This window comes from Tamandua tetradactyla, chromosome 24, assembly GCF_023851605.1.
Source record: "Tamandua tetradactyla isolate mTamTet1 chromosome 24, mTamTet1.pri, whole genome shotgun sequence".
Classification (NCBI taxonomy): domain Eukaryota; kingdom Metazoa; phylum Chordata; class Mammalia; order Pilosa; family Myrmecophagidae; genus Tamandua; species Tamandua tetradactyla.
In genome coordinates this window covers 3,558,164-3,580,120 of record NC_135350.1, presented here as the reverse complement: position 1 = coordinate 3,580,120, position 21,957 = coordinate 3,558,164, and positions in this window count along the sequence as shown.

Sequence of the window (21,957 nt, the reverse complement as noted above, 5' to 3'; positions counted from 1 at the left end):
AACTCCAGAGGGTGGAAGTTCCTGGTCTGAAACTGTTACGTAGCCCAGAAATTCCATGTTATATTTTTATCCAATCTTGTCAGGGCAGACTCATTGTTGGGTGGGAACCTTTTATTAGATTGTTAATCTAATCAGCCTTAATAAGCTTATTGGAGCCCTGAAAAAAGGGAGAATTTTTGGAAAAATTACAGGTGCTTGGAGACAGAAAATGCCCCAGAAGATGCTAAGCTAAGAGCTGAAATACAGAGTTTGCCACAGAGAAGCAAGAGAGGACCTACAGAGACTTAGAAAGATAAAATGTGCCAGACGATGTTGCAGATGACTCCCAGGGATAAGTCCAGTGGGATCAACAATTCCATCCTGATCAAAAAGGGGAAAAGAAGTGTAATTAATAAAGTATCAGGGGCTGAGAGATTTCAAATAGAGTTGAGCAGCTACTCTGGAGGTCACTCTTATGCAAGCTTCAGTTAGACATTGCTATGTATCATAACTTGCCAAAACCCAACTAAATCCATTCCAGCCAATCCTAAAGAACATTGAGGGCAATATTTAAGATTCTATAAAGGTTCTATGCACAAGGGTAACTATCCAGAAACCTACAATCTCCAGATGGGTCCCTGGTTCATAGAAATCCTGAAACCTGGAGGGCCAAGCCTCTCCAGAGCATCATTTAGTTCCATCTTTCTACCCCATATTATTGGCAGCCTCTTCCAACATGAAAAAAGTTACAATGGGCATAGCCCAAATACTTAGCATAAGCCCAGACCCTATAATTGCCTCTTCTAGTGCTACTTCTGACATGGCTCATGTTTTGCCTTACTGTGTGATTGCCTTTGGTACAACTTTTAAAAAAGTGTGTTCTTGGTGGTCTTTGGATAATATGTATCAATCCACCTCAAAATTTTTCTAAATCTAAAGACAGGATGTTGTTATTGGCTTCCTCACCCCAGGGAGAAAAGCAGAACTAGGTTATTTGTCTTAGTGTGTTTTGGTTATTTGAGTATGTGGGTTAAAGTTTGTTTCCTTAATAAGAAATGCTTATTTTTAAAGAATTAGAAGGAAGAAAGGGAAAATTTAGGGTCTGGGCTTATGCTAAGTGATTTTGAGGAAAGTTCAAGGAAGCAGAGATTTCTCTGCATTTTGACTTTGAAAGAACATTGGAGCAATTCAATGATTTTTTTGTTGTTGTTAATTTAAATCTTTTTTTAACTAGGTGACAAGAGAAAGATTGTAATTGGTGAAGAAGCAGCATGCACTCAGGAAAACCAAGATAGAAGTCTGTTTGGTCAGTTCTCTATTTGCACAGTGTTTTGTTCATTTCTGGCTCAGGCATGATTATAGAGTGATCTCATTTTTGTCCTCCCCTTCCCCACACATTCAGAGAGTGATGCTGTCTAATGGTGCCTGTGGAATTATTCATCTTAAGACCATGTACCAACTGAAAACTGCCAGGGGTGCTTTTTTCCTTTCTCTGAGACTTGAAGGTGCTAAAAGTAAAGAGGGAATTTAGAGTCTCACATCCTGGAATGAAGAGAAACCCTGCATGTTTCAGAGCATGTTGAGAGGTTTGGAAGGTGCATGGGCATCTGGGGAGGTGAGGCTTATAGACACTAATCTGAGTAACTTCTTCAAAGATCCTCATGTTCACAAAAGGCATCACAGTAGTAAGGCCTGTGAGCAAATGACCCAATTACCAATGACACTGAGTTGCCTCATTTACCTCTATAACAAATGGTTTCTTTTAAGTCTATAAAACCTTGACAGAAACCCCACATAGGTGGTTTGCAGGGGAAATGGGGTATCCCATGGATTACTGAGTTAGGATCTCCTACAACTTCAAGAGTTTGAGAAGTTTGGGATCAGTGATTAACTGATTTCCCAAACATAAATTACTTGATATAATAAATTAAGATATGTGACTTTTTTACTTTAAATTGTGGATTCAATGTCTAACCAGGTACAGTTACAAAATTCATATTATAACGTTGACTAAAAACAAATTATTTCATATAAATATGGAAAATATCATATGCCACTTTTGCACTCATTTATAGTTTACATAATGGATCTCAACTACATCAATGAAATTATTTGGAAGAAAATCAATACAAATTCATTGGCTTTGATTATCCCGTCTCTACAATAAAGTACATTGTCTAATACACTGTCTGCATTCTCTTATTTAGGTATGCAGAAATTTGCATCTGTTATATTTGAAATGAACATGCACATTTGGAAGAGCCACAGGAGACTTTAGTTCCTCAACTAATTTTGTTCCTCAACTAATTTTGAGGATGTCTAGAGGAAGCAAAATACTTCTTCCACCTAAGAATAGTGCTGCAATATTGTTGACACATTCCATAAATAACAAAATGCCTTTTTTTTCTCAACTCCAATTTTATACTTCTTCCCATAGCTTGTAGATATTATAATTTATATTCAGGATCTTTGAAAGAGGACAAGCAGAATTATGGAGAAAGTGCATCACAAGTCTTAGCAGCAAACCTGAGATTATGCTCTTGTCTACAGCCTGAAGCATATTTGTCAGACTGAGCATCTGTATAGATTTAAATGGTGTTGCATGATTGCACTCCATTTTATTTTCTCAGTCTTCTTATTCTAGCAAAATAAAATGGAACTAAATATGTGAAAATGATAAATGTTATTAATTATTAAATTACAAATAATCTATCAACCCCATTATATCATTATGTAATAATTTGATTATGTAATAATTTATGTAAATATCATGTAAAATTATGTAATAATTTTTCCTCAATTGTACTTTAGATTTACTTCTTATTTTTTTTAATTATTTATTTATTGTTTTTATTTTGGTTTGGTGGAAATATTACTTAGTTTGAACCCCAAAGTAATGGGTCCAACCTAGGTTAACCTATTTATTTGGTATGTGAACTTATATAAATGATCTAACTTCTTCAAACATCATATGTTTCCACTGTAAGGTAGGAATAATTAAGTCTGTCCAATACTTTATCTCACATTTACAGTTAGGAAATAAAATATTTTTATATAATTTAAAGTGTAAATATATCATTATCATTCTATGAACACAGGAAAACCCTTTCTCAGGAAATCTTTGAGAAGAGACACCTAAAATTATAGACAGCATTTGTCCTAACTGGACAGTTGGCTAATGACCTTAAATGCTGTAAGTGAGGAGGCAGATGGATGCAATGCTTCTAGACTATGGGATTCATTACTCCATTAAATCCTGGCCACTACCGACCATCAGGCACATGACCCTGGGCCGATAGTTTTACCATTTGTGCCTCCATTCCTTATCTATGAGAATATATGATTAGAATAAATAAATATATATATATGATTAGAATATATACATCAGAGCACTGATTTTACATTTTAGAAAGGTATGCAAATTGACAAATTGTCTGGCAAAAAGGAAGTGACTGTGCTGGTTTGAAACTATTATGAACCTCAGAATAGCCATGTCCTTTAATCCTGATTCAATATTGCAGGGTTGAAACCTTTTTTATTGGATTATCTCCCTCGAGACATGATGTTCCTAGCTGTGGGTGTGATTTTTTTAATGGATTGTTTCCATGGAGATGTGACACATCCAATTGTGGATGTGACTTTTTGATTAGGTAGAGATATGACTCAGCACATTTAAAGTGAGTAGTTTACTGGAGTCTTTAAGAAAGGAAGCATTTTTGGAGAAACCTCAGAAGCAATAGAACTCACACAGATAACATGAGACCCAGATATTTGGAGATGGAGAAAGAAAATGCCCCCAGGGAAGCTGTTTGAAACCATAAGCCAAAGGACCAGCAGACACCAGCCACATGGTGTCTTCCAAGCTGACAGAGGTGTTCTCAACCCATTGGCCTTTCTTGAGACAGGGTATGTTCCCCTGCATGCATTAGTCTGACATTTTTATGGTTTTAGAACAGCAAAATTGAAACTTAATAAATTCCCTTTTTAAAAGTCATTCCATTTCTGGCATATTGTATTCCACCAGCTTTAACAAACTAATACAGTGATCTATACATGTCAACTGTTAGATTGCACCTGCACTTCCTCCAAGCCCAAGACTTTATGGCTATTCACTTTTCAGATTTGTCTTTCCAATAATTGCTCACTTTCTCACTTTCCTGACCATCTGCTTTGGTTTTCTAAAGCTGCTGGAATGAAATATACCAGAAGTGGAATGGCTTTTAAAGAAGGAATTTAATAAACTGCAAGTTTATGGTTCCAAATACATGAAAATATTCAAATTAAGACACCAACAAGAGGTTACTTTCACTCAAGAAAGGCTGATACCACCAGAATACTTTGTCAGCTGGTGTGCTGATTTGAAAGGATTTATGAACCCTAGAAAAGCCATGATTTAGTTCTAAGCAATCTTGTGGGAGAAACTGTTTCTCTTAATCCCTATTCAGTGCTATAGGTTGGAAACTTGATTGGGTTATCTTCATGGAGACGTGATTCAATCAATGTGAGTATTAAGCTTGATTAGATAGAGATGTATCTCCGCCCATTCTATATGGGTCTTGATTAGTTTACTAGAATCCTATAAAATAGAAAACATTTTTGAGAAAGTCGGAGATTCAGAGAGAGCAAAGCAGAATGGCATAGCCACGAGAAGCAGAGAGTCCCCCAGCCAGTGACCTTTGGAAATAAAGAAGAAAAATGCCTCCTGGGGAGCTTCATGAGAGGAAGCCAGGAGAGAAAACTAGCAGATGTCACTGTGTTCATGTGCCTTTCTAGAGGAGAGAGAAACCCTGAATTTCACTGGCTTTCTTGAATCAAGGTATCTTTCCCTGTATGCCTCAGATTGGGCATTTCTAGAGACTTGCTTTAATTGGGACATTTTCAAGGCCTTATAATTATAAACTTGTAACTTATTAAATTCCCTTTTTAAAAAGCCATTCTGTTTCTGGTATATTGTATTCTGGCAGCTAGCAAACTAGAACACCCAGTCAAAGGAACAAATTAACACTTCAAAGAAGATACAGGAGTTGAAGCAACTAATGAAAGACATTCAAACAAACATGCAAAAATCACATCAAAAATCAATGAGTTGAGGGAATATATGGCAAAAAAAAAGATGGAGGATATAAAGAAGCCATTGGGTAAACATAACAAAGATCTTGAAAGTTTGAAAAAACAAATGACAGAACTTATGGGGATGAAAGGCACAGTAGAAGAGATGAAAAACACAATGGAGACCTACAACAGAAGGTTTGAAGAGGCAGGAGAAAGGATGAATGAACTAGAGGACAGGATATCTGAAACCTTACACACAAAAAAAGAGATAGGGAGGAGAATGGAGAAATATGAGCAGAGTGAAGGGAATTGGCTGACAATGTGAAGAACAGGAATATACATATTCGGGTGTTCTCAAAGGAGAAGAGAAGAGAAAAGGGGTAGAAAAGAATTAATCACTGAAAATTTCCCAATTCACAGAAACTACAAATCTAAGAAGTGCAGTGTACCCCAAACAGAATAGATTCAAGTAGATCTACTCCAAGACACTAATACGCTTGTCAAATGTTAAAGACAAAGAGACAATTCTGAAAGGGGCAAGAAGCAAGAGAAAATCATCACGATGTGATCATCACATACAAGGTCAGCTCAATATGACTAAGTGCAGATCTCACAGCAGAAAGCCTGGAGGTGAAAAGGCAGTGGTATGATATATTTAAGATACTGAAAGAGCAAAGCTTCCAACCAAGAGTTCTATATTTGATAAAAGTGTCTTCGATAAAGAAGAAGAGTTTAAAATATTTCCAGAAAAAATGTCGCTGTGAAAGTTTGTGAACAAGAGACCTGCTCTAAAAGATATGCTAAAGGGAGCAATATAAGCTGATAGGAAAAGACAGAAGAGAGTTTTGGAAAAAAGTGGAAATGAAGACTATCAGTAAGGGTAAAAAGAGATAAAAATAACAAGGAGTGAATATGGATATTTCTATCTTTTTTATTCTAAGAGGGTAGAGTTTGAGCATTTGGTATTAGAGGAATACAGAATGTTTAACAGAACTGGTTGCAAAGATCCAGAAAAGAATAGTACAATGCTGTAAGTTTAATGATCAAAGCACAATATCTGGTGGCAGTACAACATTGTAAGTGTAATGGTCAAAGAAGAATATGAGTATGGTTGATAAAGGAAGACTAGGGTCATGTATGACATCAGAAAGAAAGAGCATGAAAACTGTCACTGTATAATTTAGCAAATCCTAGAGCAGACAATGATGGTGATTAAATGTACAAATAAAAGAAAGCTTTTATACGAGGGAGAAAAAATGAGTGCCACCATTGCCAGGCATCGAAAATGGGATGATATATGGAAAAAACAGTATCAATGCAAACTATGGTCTATAGTTAACAGTAACATTGTAATTTGCTTCCATTAATTGTAACAAAGGCAATGTACCAAATTTAAATATCAATAAGAGGGGGATATAAGGGAGTGGTATGGGATTATTGGTGTGTTGTTGTTGTTTACCCCTTTTGCTATTTGTTTTTTTCCCTCTTCTTTCAGAAGAAATAGAAATGTTCTCACATAAATTGTGGTGGTGCGTGCATAACTATGTGATTATGGGACATAATCACTGAGAGCTAGTGATTATTTATTTTGGATGGATTGTGTGACATGTGAATAAAATGTTTAAAACTAAAATTAAATCTACAAATGCTGGAGAAAATGTGGAGAGAGAGCTACCTACTCACCACTGGTAAGAAGTATAATTGAGCAGCCCCTCTGAAGAGCAGTGTGAGGGTTCCATAGGAGGCCAAGCACATGATTGCCATATAGTTCTGCCACCACATTACTAGGTATATACTTGGAAGAAGTGAAAGCAAGGGCAAATAGACATTTGCACACGGATGTTTATTGTGGTTGTATTCATGATCTGCAATGGATGGAAGTAGCCTATGTGTACATCAACTGATGAAAGGATGGGTGAAATGTGGCATACACATATGATGGAATATTGAGTGGCTGAGAAGGAATGAAGTTGTGAGGCATGCAATTAGCTGATTGAACCTTGAGGACATTATTGTGGGTGAAATCAGCCAGAAATTAAAAGACATATATTGTAAGGCCTCACTAATGTGGATTAACTATAATGTGCAAACTCTGAGAAGTGTCATTTAGAGAATAGGTTATCAGGGGATAGAACATGGGCAGAGATTGGGCAATTGATGATTAAGGAGTACAAAATGTTCAACAGTCTTATTGTAAACCTTCCTAGATTTGAAGTACTCCCAAAGGTCACATCTACTTCTGAGTTTTAACTGTTATTCTTACATTCTGAGATGCTGAGCTCTTTGTGTATAACTTGGTTGGTCTTTGGAACTTTAGGTATTGGTGTGAGACCTGAGACTTAGAGTTAGAGTTCTGCAGCTATGGAAGTCAGCATTACCCTATACCAGCAACTGTTAAAAGATGCTGAGAGATCAGACTTCAGTTAGAGATATGAATGAAGCTGAATTCTTTTGGACAAAGGTAAATCAAAAGACAGAATAAAGAATGAAATTGACTGTGTTTTAAGACTTCAAGTTCTATGTGAGACTAAAGGAAGTTATGTTTATTTGGTGCAAAATTTATATTTTCTGTAGCATACTATCTAATTTAACCTGTATGACTAGTTTATTTAAACAACATAATTACATGTAAACTTGAATAGGGAATGAGATCTTGTAATTTTGTGCAGGTTAATGTACTACCTGATATAACCCAGAATGATTTGAGTGGAAAATAAAAAAGTCTTTGAAATTCTCCTTGGACTGGGGAAAAATGTGGAAATATTAAACTTCCCCACCTGGGGAATTCCTGACATTCTTGGAAACATTAAGGACTGATAATTTAATAAGCCAAGTCCTCCATCTTGGGGCTTGCCCTTATGAAACCTGTTCCTGCAAAGGTGAAGCTAATTCTACTTATAATTATGTTTGTAATTATAACTAATTAAAATTATGCTTATACTATAGTTATGCTTAAGGGTTCCCCATGAGAACCTCTTTTGTTGCTCAGAGTGGGGGTTAATAGCAGACACATTAGACTTCAAATGTAAAAAATTAAAAGTGACAAAGAAAGACTCCATGTATTAATAAAAGGGAAAATTCATCCAGAAAAAAATAACAATCATAAATATTTATGCAATGAGCCAGAGTTCTCCAAAATACATGAGGCATACACTGACAACACTGAAGGGAGAAGTAGATACCACTACAATCATAGTTGGACACTTCAATACACCACTTCCATCAACAGATAGACTATCTAGACAAAAGACCAATCAGGAAACAGTGATGTTCAATGGTACTATAAGTGAACTAGACTTAACAGACATTTATAGAACACCACACTTCACAGCAGCACAATAGACATTTTTCTCAAATGCTCGTGAATCACTCTGCAAAACACAACACATGTTGGGCCACAAGCAAGTTTCAATAAATTTTAAAAAACTGAAATTATACAAAATAATTGAATAAAAATGGAATTCAAGCACAGGCAGAAGGATGGAAGTTTCACAAATATATGTAGGCTAAGCAGCCCATTCTTAAAGAACCAGTGGGTTGCTTAAGAAAGAAATTATAAGAAAAATGGTAAATATGTTGAGCCAAAAAAATGAAGACATAATATATCAAAACTCAAGGGATACAGCAAAGGCAGTGCTGAAAGGGAAATTTATTGCCACAGATATCTATTTTGAAAAAGTTGAAGAATTAGCTGTTTACCTGGAAGAACTAGAGAAAGAAGAAGAAACTAAACCCAAAGCACAGAAAATAAAAAAACAAAGATTAGAGCAGAAATAAATGAAATTGAGAATATGAAATCAGTAGAATCAATAAAACCAGACACTGGTTCTTTGAGAAAATCAATAAAATCAATGAACACTTAGTGTGATTGACAAAGAAGCAAAGAGAAACAAATAAATAAATAAAATCAGAAACAGGAGGAGGAGACATAACCACTGACACTCCAGAAATAAAGGAGGTAAGAGGATGCATTGAGCAGCTGTATACTAATAAACTAGACAGTGTAGAGGAAATTAACAACTCTCTAGAAAAGCATGAACAGCCAACATTAACTCAAGAAGAAATGGACAACCTCAGCAAATCAATCATAAGTACAGAGATCGAACCAGTCATCAAAAAGCTCCTGCAAAGAAAAGCCAAGGAACCGACGACTTCACATGTGAATTTTAACAAACATTCAAGAAAGAATACCAATCCTGCACAAATTCTTCAAAAACTTGAAGAGGAGGGAAAGCTACCTAACTCATTCTATGAAGCCAACATCACTTTAATACCAATGCCAAGCAAAATACCACAAAAAAAGAAATTACAGAGCAATCCCTTTAATGAATATAGATGCAAAAATCCTCAATAAAATATTCATGAATTGAATCCAGAAATACATTTAAAAGAATAATGCACCATGACCAAGTGGTATTTATTCCAGGTATGCAACATTGGTTCAACACAAGAAAATATATTAATTAAAAACACCACATCAATAAACCAAAATGGAAAAATTCCATGATCACCTCAGTTAACACAGGAAAAGGCATTTGACAAAAATCAGTATCCTTTCTTGATGAAAACACTTCAAAGGGTAGGAATAAAAGGTAACTTCCTCAACATGATGAAGGGACTATGTTAAAAAACCCATAGCTAACATAATACTCAATGGGGAAAGACTGAAAACATTCAATTTAATATCAGAACAAGACATGGATACCCATTGTCTCCATGGGTATTATTGTTATTCAGCATTGTGCTAGAAGCTCTAGCTAGAGAAGTTGGGCAAGAAAAAATAATAATGAGAGGTGTCCAAATTGGAAAGTAAGAAACAAAGCTTTCACTGTTTGCATATGACATACTATACGTAGAACATCCAAAAAAATCTACAGCAAAGATACTCAAGCTAATAAATAAATAAATACAATAAAGTGGCAGGTTAAAAGACCAGCATACAAAAATCAGTAGTGTGTCTATACACTAGTATTGAGCAATGAGAAGGAAATCAAGAAAAAGATTTCATTTACAATACCCAAACCAAAAGAATAAAATATTCAGGAATAAATCTAAACAAGGCCACAAAAGAACTATATGAGGAGCACTACAAGAAATTTTTAAAAGAAATCAAAGAAGATATAAATTGGAAACACATAGCATATTCATGGATTGAAAGGATAAATATAGTTAAGATGTCAATTCTACCCCAATTGATTTATAGATTCAATGCAATATAAATTAAAATCCCAACAACTTATTTTACAGAAATAGAAAAGGCAATAAACAAATTTATTTGGAAGGGCAAGGGTCCCAAATAGTTAAATATCTTGTGATAGCGGAATGAAGTGGAAGGTCTGATACTACCTGACTTTGAAGCATATTACAAAGTTTTAACAGCAGTCAAAATAACATGGTTCTGGCAGAAAGATAGCTATAACTGACCAATGGTATCAAATTGAGTGTTCAGAAATAGAACCTCTTATCTATGGATAATTGATTTTTGATAGGACTGTCAAGCCAAGTCAACAGGGACAGAGTAACCTCTTCAATAAATGGTGTTTGGAGAACTAAATTTCCATATTCAAAAGAATGTAAGATGACTCTTATCTTACACCTTATACCAAGATTAAATCAAAATGGATCAAAGACTTAACATTAGAGCTAAGACCATGAAACTTTTAGATGAAGATGTAGGGAAGTATCTTAAAGATCTTGTGATAAGAAGTGATTTCCTAGACTCTCAAAGCATGAGCAATGAAAGAAGAAATTGGGATCGCCTCAAAATTGAACATTTTGCACATCAAAGGACTTTATCAGAAAAGTAAAATGGCAGCCTATTCAATGTGAGGCAATATTTGTAAACTACACACCAGATAATGGTATAATATCCAGAGCATATGAAGAGATCCTACCAATCAACAACAAACAACCCAATTTTAAATGGGGAAAAGATATGGGCAGACACTTCTGAAGAGGAAATATAAATGGCTCGAAAACATATGAAAATATACTCAACATCACTGGATATTGGGAAATGCAAATTAAAACAATAAGACATCATCTCACACCTACTAGAATGGCCATTATCAAAACCCAGAAGGCAGTGCGACCGTGGCTCAGTGACAGAATCCTGTCCTGCCATGCAGGAGACCCAGGTTCAATTTCCTGTGCCTGCCTATGTGGAAAAAAAAAAACACACAGAAAAGTGGAAGTGTTGAGAAGATGTGGAGAAAGAGGTACACTCATTCACTGGAGGTGGGAACGTAGAATGATCCAACCACTATGGAAAGCAGTTTGTTGGTTCCTTAGAAAGCTAAGGATAGAGTTGCCATATAATCCAGCAATCCCACTGCTAGTTTATATATTTGGAGGAACTGAAGGTTGGGACACGAATGGACACTTGCATACCAATGTTTACCATGGCATTTATTCATGATGGCCAAGAGATGGAAACAGCCCAAGTGCAGTTGGAAAGAATAAAGTCATAAAGTAACCACAACAATGTGGGTGAACATTGAGGACATTATGTTGGCTGAAATCAGCCAGAAACAATAGGACAAATACTTAATATGAACTAACATTAATGAATGAACTTTGAGAGATAAAGTTGAGAACACAGGTTTTCAGAAGATAGAAAGAGGGTAGAGATTGGGCATTTGATGTTGAAGAAGTACAAGATGTTCCAAAGGACTAATTCTACAGATCAAGAAATGGATAGCACCGTATTCTCTGATGGTTGAACAATATTTTAAGTACACTGAAGAAAGATGAGTGTGAGTATGGTTGAAAGAGGAAGACAAGGGACATATATGACACCAGAAGGAAAGATAGAAGATAAAAACTGGGACTGTATAACTTAGCAAAACTTACAGTGGTCAATGATAGTGATTAAATGTACAAATATAAGAATGATTTTATATGACGGGGAACAAATGAAGGTCAACATTGCAAGGTGCTGAAAATAGGATGGTATTGAAAAAAATGCAATCAATGCAAGCCAGAGGTTATAGTTAACAGTAACATTGTAAAATGTTTCCAGCAAATGTAACAAAAGCAATAAACCAAAGCTAAATGCCAATAAGAGGGGGAATATAAGGGACAGGCATGAGAGTTTTGGTGGTGGTGTTCGTGTGTCTACTTTTTATTTCATTTTATTTTTTATTATTCTTTTTCTTTTCTTCTCTTCCTCTTTATTTTCAGAAGAACTGGAAAGGTCCTCATACAGATTGTTGTGGGTGGATCCATGAATATGTGATTATAAAGGGAGCTATTAACTGTTTACTTGGAAGGGATTGTATGGTGCGTGAATTCAACTGTTTAAAATACAAACAGAAAGATACAAACACTGGAGAAAATGTGGAGTTAGGGATGTACTGTTCCCTATTCACTGCTGATAGGAAGTAAAATGGTGAAGCCCATCTGGAGGGCAGTGTGCTTATTCCACAGGAGGCTGGCTATAGAATTGCTTTATGATCCTGCAACCCTGTTATTGGATATATACTTGGAAGAACTGAAAGCAGTCCCCCTGAAAGCAGGGACACGAATGCACAGTGGTCTCTATGGCGACAGTATTCACAATTTGGAATGGATGCAAGTGGCCTAAGGGTACATCAACTGAGGAGTGGAAGGGTGGACTGTGCTGTATACATGCAATGGAATGTTGAGTTGCTGTAAGAAGGAACAAAGTTGTGAGGCATGACACTTGGTGAATGGACCTTGAACACAGCATGTTGAGTGAAATATGTCAGAAATAAAAAGACAAATATTTTCTCACTAATATGGACTAACTATAATGTGCAAGCTCTGAGATTTGAATCCGAGAGCATAGGTTATTTGGGGAAGACTTATTGTAAAGATTTCTAGATTTTAAGCTCTTAACAGCAGTCAAATCTATTCCAGTGTTTTAGCAGTTATTTCTAAATTCTGAGATGCTGAACTCTTTGTATATAACCTGGTCAGTCTCCGGAACTTTGGGTATCTGTGTGACACCTGAGACTCAGAGCTAGATGATCAGCCATACCTTATACAGCAATTGTTTACAAAGCTGAAAAAGAAATGACTTCGTGTAAGGGTATGAATGAATCAGATTTGATTAGGACTAAGGTAAATCAGACTAAAGGGTAAAGAATGATAATGACTGTGGTTTTGTTTGTTTGTTTTTTGTATGCTGTATGTCAGGGTCACATATTTTTCCATGTGAGTATCCCGTTATTGCAGCACCATGTGTTGAATTTTTGTTTTGCTTGTTTTTTGATTGTTTGTTTGTTTGTTTGTTTTGGGGGAAGTACATGGACCAGGAAACAAATCTGGGTCTCCCACATGGTAGGTGAGAATTTACCACTGACCTACCCTTGCACCCCCCTTGACTGTGTTTTAAAACTTCAACTTTTGTGTGAGAACAAAGGAAGAGAAGTTTATTTGGTGCAAAATTTGTATTTTCTATAGCACACTATCCAATTTAACTGGTGTGCTTAGTTTATTCAAACACTGTAATTGCATGGTACCTTGAATAGGGAGTGAGATCTTGATTTTTATAGGCTAAGGTGATGCCCCAATAAACCCCCGAGTAATTTGCAAAAGTTAAAAACATCTTTGCAAAGCCCCCTTGAAGGACTGAGGAAAATTGTGGAAATATTATACTTCCCCACCTGGGAAACTCCTGACGTTCTCACAAGCATTGGGTACAACCAATTTTAATAGGGCATGGCCTTGATCTTTGGCTTGCCCTTAAGGAACTTATTCCTGCAAAGGAGAAGCCTATCCTACCTATGATCATGCCTAAGAGTCAACCCAGAGAACCTCCCTTGTGGCTCAGATGTGGCCTCTCTCTCTAAGTCAACTTGGCACGTGAACTCATCTGCCCTTCCCCCTACATGGGACATGACTCCCAGGTGTGTAAATCTCCCTGGCAACAAGGAACATGACTTCTGGGGATGACCCTGGTGGGCACGACACTGGACATGGCATCATAGGATTGAGAAAGCCTTCTCGCCAAAAGGAAGAGAAATGAAACAAAATAAAGTCTCAGTTGTTGAGAAATTTCACATAAAGTTGGGAAGTTTTATTGGAGGTTATTCTTGTGCATTATATAGATATCCCTTTTTAGCTTTAATGTATTAGAATAGCTTGAAGGAAATACTTGGAACTGTTGCACTGTAGTTCAGTAGTTTGATTCTTAAAGATGACTGTAAAACTATGTAGGTTTATGGTGTGACAATGTGACTGTGAAAGCATTGTGACTGACACTTTATCCAGTGTATTGACAGATAAATAAGAAAATAAAGACAGAAAATGAAGAAATAATAGCAAGGAGGAGGGATATGGGATGTTCTGGGTATTCATTTATATATCTATCCTTTTTTTTTGAGGACAAAAATGTTCAAAAATTGATTGTGTTGTTAAATGTATTACTGTATGATGATACTGTGAACTACTGATTGTACAGTTTGCATGATTATATGGTATGTGAATATATTTCAGTAAAATTGCATAAAAATTTAAAATATACAAATTAGCTGATAAAAAAACTCTCAGACAATATTCTTAGATTGTAAGAAGGAAAAATAGAGCAATGGGCTCATCTCTTCATGCTATCTATAGAGCTATTTTTTTAATAAAATAATATCAGCAGAACTGTTCATAATATCATTCAGACACCTCTATCCACATCAGAAAATATGATCCCATGTGCTCTCCCTTCTTTCTAATCATCTGAAAAAAATAATTTCTACATGTATCTACATTATGTAAGTCATACATGATCACATTAGTACCATTTACTAATACTTTCAGTTTCTCTTTTTCCAGGCCCTTACAGTCTTTGCACATCCTGTCTCCCTGAGGCTGTCTCTAGGTCACCTGGTCAATGAAACACATTTCCTTACAGGTGTATGTGTTTAGTGTCTGATGACCATTTCTCTAGTCCACTTGTTCTCTGCTTTGGTGATTGTGGAAACCAAGGAGTTACCAGCAAGTTGATGTTGCATGGACCACTGAGTCCACATATGGGTGACAACTGCCCTAAGTGTTTCCTGGACATGCAATAGATTTTAGGTGAGCAGGATATACAATTTCTACACTAAAATTTGGAGGTTATTTGTAATCACAACATAAATTAGCCTATCATTAATTTATGTCATGTAAACTAAATATTTTTAGGCTAAGATTCCATCATATCATACATTTCAGTATTAAAAAAAATGTTTGCTATTTGTAATGGTTTAAAAGGGTAGTAGAGTTTCAGATCTTATTATTCACCTATTGACCTCAGAATGCGTCTTTTTTACAACGTCAATGCAGAGGCCATTGTGTGCCTACAGTGACTGAGATTACTGGCATGGTTTTAATAAAATGCAGTTAATGGAGTTAAATAAAATATAAATAATGATTTATCATTTGTATCTCGGTTTGTAAACAATGCTGAGTAAGGATCAAGTAGTCTTAATTCATAATGTTATTCCTAGCATTTACTCCCCTGAAATTTTAAAGATAAATATTTGGAACATTTACCTGATTTTATAGGTTGATAGATTAAAATATTCATCAGGTTTGCATTATTTTTGTTTCAGCTGAAATCAATATGCAGGACAGCCTAGGTCGAAAGATTACATTTCAGCATTTTTAGTGTCACTTTATTAGGTAAATAGAGAAATAGTTATACCATTATTAATGTAATGCTACTGATTCCACCAGTGTTCTACTGATAGTGTCTATGATGCCTTTAGATCCTCTTTCACATATTTCTTGAAGCTAACTGTTTTCTTCCCATACTTAATTATTATCAGCTCATCAGGATTCAAGATCCACTGATATTCTTGCTTTCATACTTATTTTAGGCACTTTTAATTTTATAGAGGAGAGAAATTAAAACTACCTAGATTTAGAATATATTCAGTGCTGACTGTCACCCTCAAAGTTTTCAATAAATTTTATTCTTTAATGAATTTTCCACCTTAGTCTAGTACTCAATTTGTAAACTTGATGATCTCAGGACACTTAGAGTTAAACTTTATGTGAGGTTATTTGGTCCAACGTATCATGAGAGTAACGTAGATTTGTTTGGACATGTTAATAATTTATACTACTAAGCATAATATTCATGGAGACTGAATTAGCTGAATTTCCAAGATTAGGATACCTTCTCCCTTTATTCTCACCTACCTGAGAGTCAAATTAAAATCATAAATTTTCTGTAAATGCTGAGATTCAGCCAAAAGTGACAAAAAGCCTAAACTAACAATGGCTTAAACAAATTAAAAGTTTATCTCTCTCTCACGTTAAAGTGAGGCAGGGATTCCAGAGCTAGCATGGGGTCAGATCCCAGGCTTCTATTTGACTGCTGGGTTGTAATGTGCTGCTGGTTCAGAATTGTGGTTTCAGCACTAGCAATCACATCCACATTCCATCCAACAAGAGAAAATAAAGAAAGCAAATTGTGATGCCTCTTTCCTTTAATGCAGTTTCCTGAAAATTATACACACACACACACACACATTTAATTTGCATTGCATCTGCCAGAACTTAGTGACATGGCTGTTTATAGTTGTCAGGACACTAGCAAATAAAAAGCATATTCTGAAAGATCACTGTGTCCTGCTATTTTTTGAAGGGGAAAATGGTTAATAGAGGACTATCAGTCATAAAGGCAAGGATTTTATTATCTAATTATAGTCACATGGTCTAATGTCTATAATAGAGATGGCTTGGTAGACTAGAGTACACTAAATCCTTGGTCAAGATTGCCTGTATCCTGGAGATTCCTCTGATTGTCACAGCCAATACACTCCCCTATTTTTATCTTTCTTCAAAGCTTCCATGGATAACCAAGCTCTCTTTGGAACAACATATTTGTACTATATATCACAGATTTTGTAGTTGTCATTGTCAATTGTCATTAGAATCACAAGAGATGTATTTTTTAATAATGAAAGTTTTTGAGTCTTACTTCTCACATACTGAATCAAAACTTGGTTTTAAAGTTTGATATTAATATTATTTGCAGAACTATGTTTTTCAAACTTTTTTTCTATATAATCCACTCAAAAGCCTGTGGCTAAATATAGTCAAAGACTTCACCACAAGGTGTTCTGTGAAACGTGATAGATTGATATTGTAAGAATGCAGATCACTAAATTACATGGCCCTATCTTTTAATGTCAACACCCCTTCTCAACATGAAAAAGTCAGAACAGGCATTGCCTAAACATCCCTGTATATTGGGCGAAGGATCAAAGGAGAAGGAGGAATTATAAAAGATAAAATAGGACTTAATAAATGAGTATGGTGCTGAATCACTATATTGATATTTCTTCTAGCTTTCAGCATTTTAGAGCATCTACAAGGAAAAATCAGAAATAGTGGATTGGTGACCCATAACAAACTCTGAAATCTGTTCTGTAACTACTTATTTAAGTGTACTTTGAAAATAATTGCTTTTTCTTTCTTCTCTTTGTATATATGTTATATTTCAGAGTAACACTACTTCTTAAAAATAAGTAAACTGTTCTTAAGGTGAACCAACAAAATATTATTAATTTTACTCTTGTATTTATTTTTAAATTTGTTTAATCTTTTCTATAATAGTATAGATTCTAGGAAGATTAGGAGAAGATTTTTGTTGTGGTTGTTTTCATAATTTTATAAGACCTAGCACTGTATTAGGGGGAAAATTTTGCCTTAGGGCACTCAATAAAAGAGTAAATTATGATTCCTTCATTCAAAAGCTCATACTCTACAGAGGGATAGACACTGGTAATAGCTAACACAAGGCAATTAATACTATGGGCAAAAAGAGCCAGAAGAGAATTTAGAAGTGACATGTCATTAGAGGTGCATCTTCATTTTAGATGGGGAGAAAACAAGAAATGACTATGAGACAAGTAGAAGTGTTGAGTAACTATATGGTAGGAACATTTTATAAAGCGATAGAGGAAGCTGATGAAAGATTAGATTGGAGATAAAATTTGAGAGCAGATTATAAAGGGCCTTGTATGCTTTCTTAAGTAATTTAGACTTTATCCTCTGGGTAATGAAAAGTTAATAGCATTATGCATTATACATTGAATGGAGTTTCCTTTTAATTGTTTAATTTTAAAAATAAATAGCTCTGGTAGTACTGTAGAAGAGTGATTTTAATAATCAGAGGCATCCAAACAGAGGTACACTATGAAGCTAATGAAGGTTAAATCAGGGCAGCTCATTTACAGGGCCTTTCCAAAACCCTTAGGGAGTATAGACTTAGCAATGTTTTCATATACACATAAGTTTTTATAAAATGTGCAAATTAAGAGATTTGAACCCTGATAGTCTGAAGCAACAGTCACTTTCATTTACTTATATTCCAGTACTCTTCCAGTTGTCAGGTGGTGATGCATTTCCTTCGGCATTTTGCCCATTAGTTCAAATTCTTGGAAGGTATGGCATGTTTGAGTTAGACTAATCCCAGGACCAAATGTAGAAGGAGCTAATTGGGCATGTTGGATTCATCAGAAGAGTGGCAAGGAAGAATTGAGGAATCCCAGTGCAGAATTTGTAGTTCTTCAGAATCAGACACAATTATTTGCATTATTTAATATGAAAAGAATAATACATTTTGTACAGACCTGCAAGAAAATAAAGCAACCTGAGACTTATCACAAAAGAACTAAAAAGATATACAGTATAACAAACCACTTCTCATACTCAAGTAAAATAATAATGAAAAAAACTAGAAATATCCCCTTTTAAGGCATTCTTTTTAAGATAATTCTGTGTGAGATGGTGTGTAGGAGTCCCTCATGGGGTAAAGCAATAAGTCAAAGTGAGTTTTTTTGGGGGGGAGGTTTGAATAAGTGTTAATATGCAATATGACTTTGTATCTCCATTGGTCCAAATATTCCAGAAGTTGATAATATGGAATGGAGAACAACAGTGATGGTGAAATATAAAAGCACTGTATTAGTCATCTATTGCCACATAACAAACCACCACAGACTCGTTGGCTTAAAACAACACAACCTATTATTTCAGAATTTCCCTGGGTCATAAGTTTCCCAGTGCCTGCCTATGATAAAAAAAAAAAGAAGAAGAAAAACAGAGAGATAAACTTCCCCAACTTCCTCTTCAATTTCAGTCTATATAATGCTTAAATAATTACCTTAGAAATTTCACTAAATTTAATAGCAAAGATTGTGAATACCTTTCTATCAGTGGTCTTACTTAATAGGGAAAAAAGACAAAAACTTGCCTACTGTTGAGAAAAAAATTGTTCCTCTCAATATATTGAAATGGCTGAATGCAGAAAGCAATAAAATTACTCTAGTGGTTTGAAGGTATATGTACCCAAGAAAAACACGTTCTTATGTCTAATCCATTCTTGTGGGTGCAAACCCTTGTTAGTAAAATCTTTTGATGAGGCTACTTCAATTAAGATGTGGTCCACCTCTTTCAGGTGAAGATAGGACTTAATCCTATTCCTGGAGTCCTTTGTAAATGAAATGAGAGAGAGAGCCAGAGAGAAGCCAGGGAAGCAAGAAGCTGAAATCAATGAAATCCTCGAGAAGGTAGAATCCCCCAGACGCTGCCATGTGCCTTGCCACGTGGTAGAGGAGCCAAGGATTGCCAGCTAGTAGTCTTCAGGAAGAAAACTTTGCCTTGATTTGAACATTTTCTCAGCCTTCAACTGTAAGCTCATAAATTCCCCTTGCTTAAATCAGTGCATTTCATGGTATCTGCTTTAAGCAGCCTGGAAAACTCAAACAGTTATAAACCAAATTGCATTTCTGTGCCAGCAAATGCTATTGAAAGATGCATAGAAAACTGTACAGAGGATTTAAAGATTCAGTTGTTAAGATAAACTAAAGTATGGAAGATTTGCTCTGTAGTTGCAGTATAGTTAGATATTCTCAGTATATCTCAGTTTATGGTATTTTTCTGGATTCACTTTCAATAATAAAATATTTTAAGAATTTTGCTTTTTTATGACCTATTAGATAAAATAAGTACTGGAGAAAAATGCAGTCAAAGATTTCTTTAGTACAATCAATGCTAGGGTATAAATTAGGTCTGTGCAGCCATTGATGAAATGATTACTTTAACTTAGGGAAATAAAAGGGTTCTGGAATATGGTCAGAGTATGCACCAGTCACTTTTTGAGAAATTTGCTCACTGAATTATTCATAACTTAGTTAATGCAGTAAAGTACATAAAGAGCTAAAGGACATCATGACAGGGTATTCAAAAAATATGACAAGCTTAAATACAAGTTTCAAATTTTACAAAAAGGCATGTGTTCTAAATTGGTTGGCTTTTCTGGGATGAAAGGTAAAGTAAAAAATATTTCATAGAGCACATAATTTTGAAGGAACAAAAGCACACAATTTTCCTTTAAGGTCAAAGTAACTGTTTTTAAAGAGAACTTTAGCTAAGGAGAAAGAATTTTTTTACAAAAAACAAATGATCAGGAAAGCTTCCCTAAACTAGAAGAGACTTCAGCAAGCTTACAAGCCTCAGCCTGCTAATGCTGTCATGAAATTAGCTTTAATTCGCCCAGTGTTAGGTAGACACATAAGAAACATGCAGGGAGGTTGAAGAATTGTTTCTAGTCACTTGCATCCACCAAGTATGCAGGAATGAGCCGGAATCTGTAGAATAGTAAAGAAGAGCCTGGAGGACTGGCCAGGTAGTTCAGTGGCAGAGTTCTCGCCTGACATGCCGTAAACCCAGGTTTGATTCCTGGTGCCTGCCTTTGCAAAAAAATAAAATTAAAAAAAAAAAAAAGAAGAGCCTGGAGAGGAGAGAAAAATGCATTGAAGTTACATTTCATTAAGAACCAGGTAGTTCACCTCTCTCAGGTGTCATGAGCCTGTGAACACCTTTGGGGTCACTTGAGGAGCCACGAGTCCTCAGATCTGGTGGCCATTGTCATGCATCTGTGCTTCTGAATCCTTCACCCAAAGTAAAGGAACTTGTATTATTTTCTTCTGTTTACATTTCTCTCAATCCCACACTGATTTCAATACCAAATTAATACGCATTACGCTCTTAACTCTCATAGTGGAAAGGTTCAGGGGAAAACTGTAAAGCAATTTTCTAGCTTCTTTAAAAATTTTGTACCCAATTGTTAAAATTATTAAAATGTAATACATTTTGATTAGTTGTTAAAATTCAATCAATGTGCATCTCGGAAGATAGTAATTTGTGAGATTAATTTCAACAGTTTCCAAATAAAACAAAAGATTTAAAGAGAATATAATGAATTAGTTCAACGAAACCAGTAAAGTACTTACTCCATCAAGGTCAACGTATTTGGATATCTTTCTCACCAGTGAGAGCCAATAAAAGCAAGTAATGATGTAAAATGAATTTAAAACCAGATCTTAAAATCACAGTATCACAATGAATTAAACCAGAATTTTCAGATAGATTTAAGCATTTTCAATGATGTTAAGTTTGGCACTATAAAAAAATGAAATGCATTAAAGATTACTGCATCTACTTCTTTCACTTAACATATTAATAATACTGTAATAGATTTTTCTGCAGTAGTAAATAAATAGAAATTAACATGTTTGCATTTGGGGAAAATGTGATTGGGGAGAAACCCTCAGAAAAATTCATCAGAGACACATTAAACAAAAAGAAAGGAACCTAATGAAAGCAGTAGCATAGCTATACATATGTCAAAGTGTTAAGAAATACATAAATGCTACAATAAATATGGCACTTTACTTGTAAAAGAGCGAAAGTTTGCTTGGGGAAGTGGGCATTGGAAGGATTGCAGGTTTCATTTTGTTAGTTATTTTGGAGTCCTCAGGGTGGGTGGCATTACCTGTGGTCTGAGGGGAAGGTGGAACAGCAGATGTGGGTGGCTGGTGGCTCTCACCTGGTGAACGGAGCAGCGGGCTGATGTCTGGGGTGTACATGTGTATGTGGGCGCATATTGTCTATTCTCACACAGCATGGTCT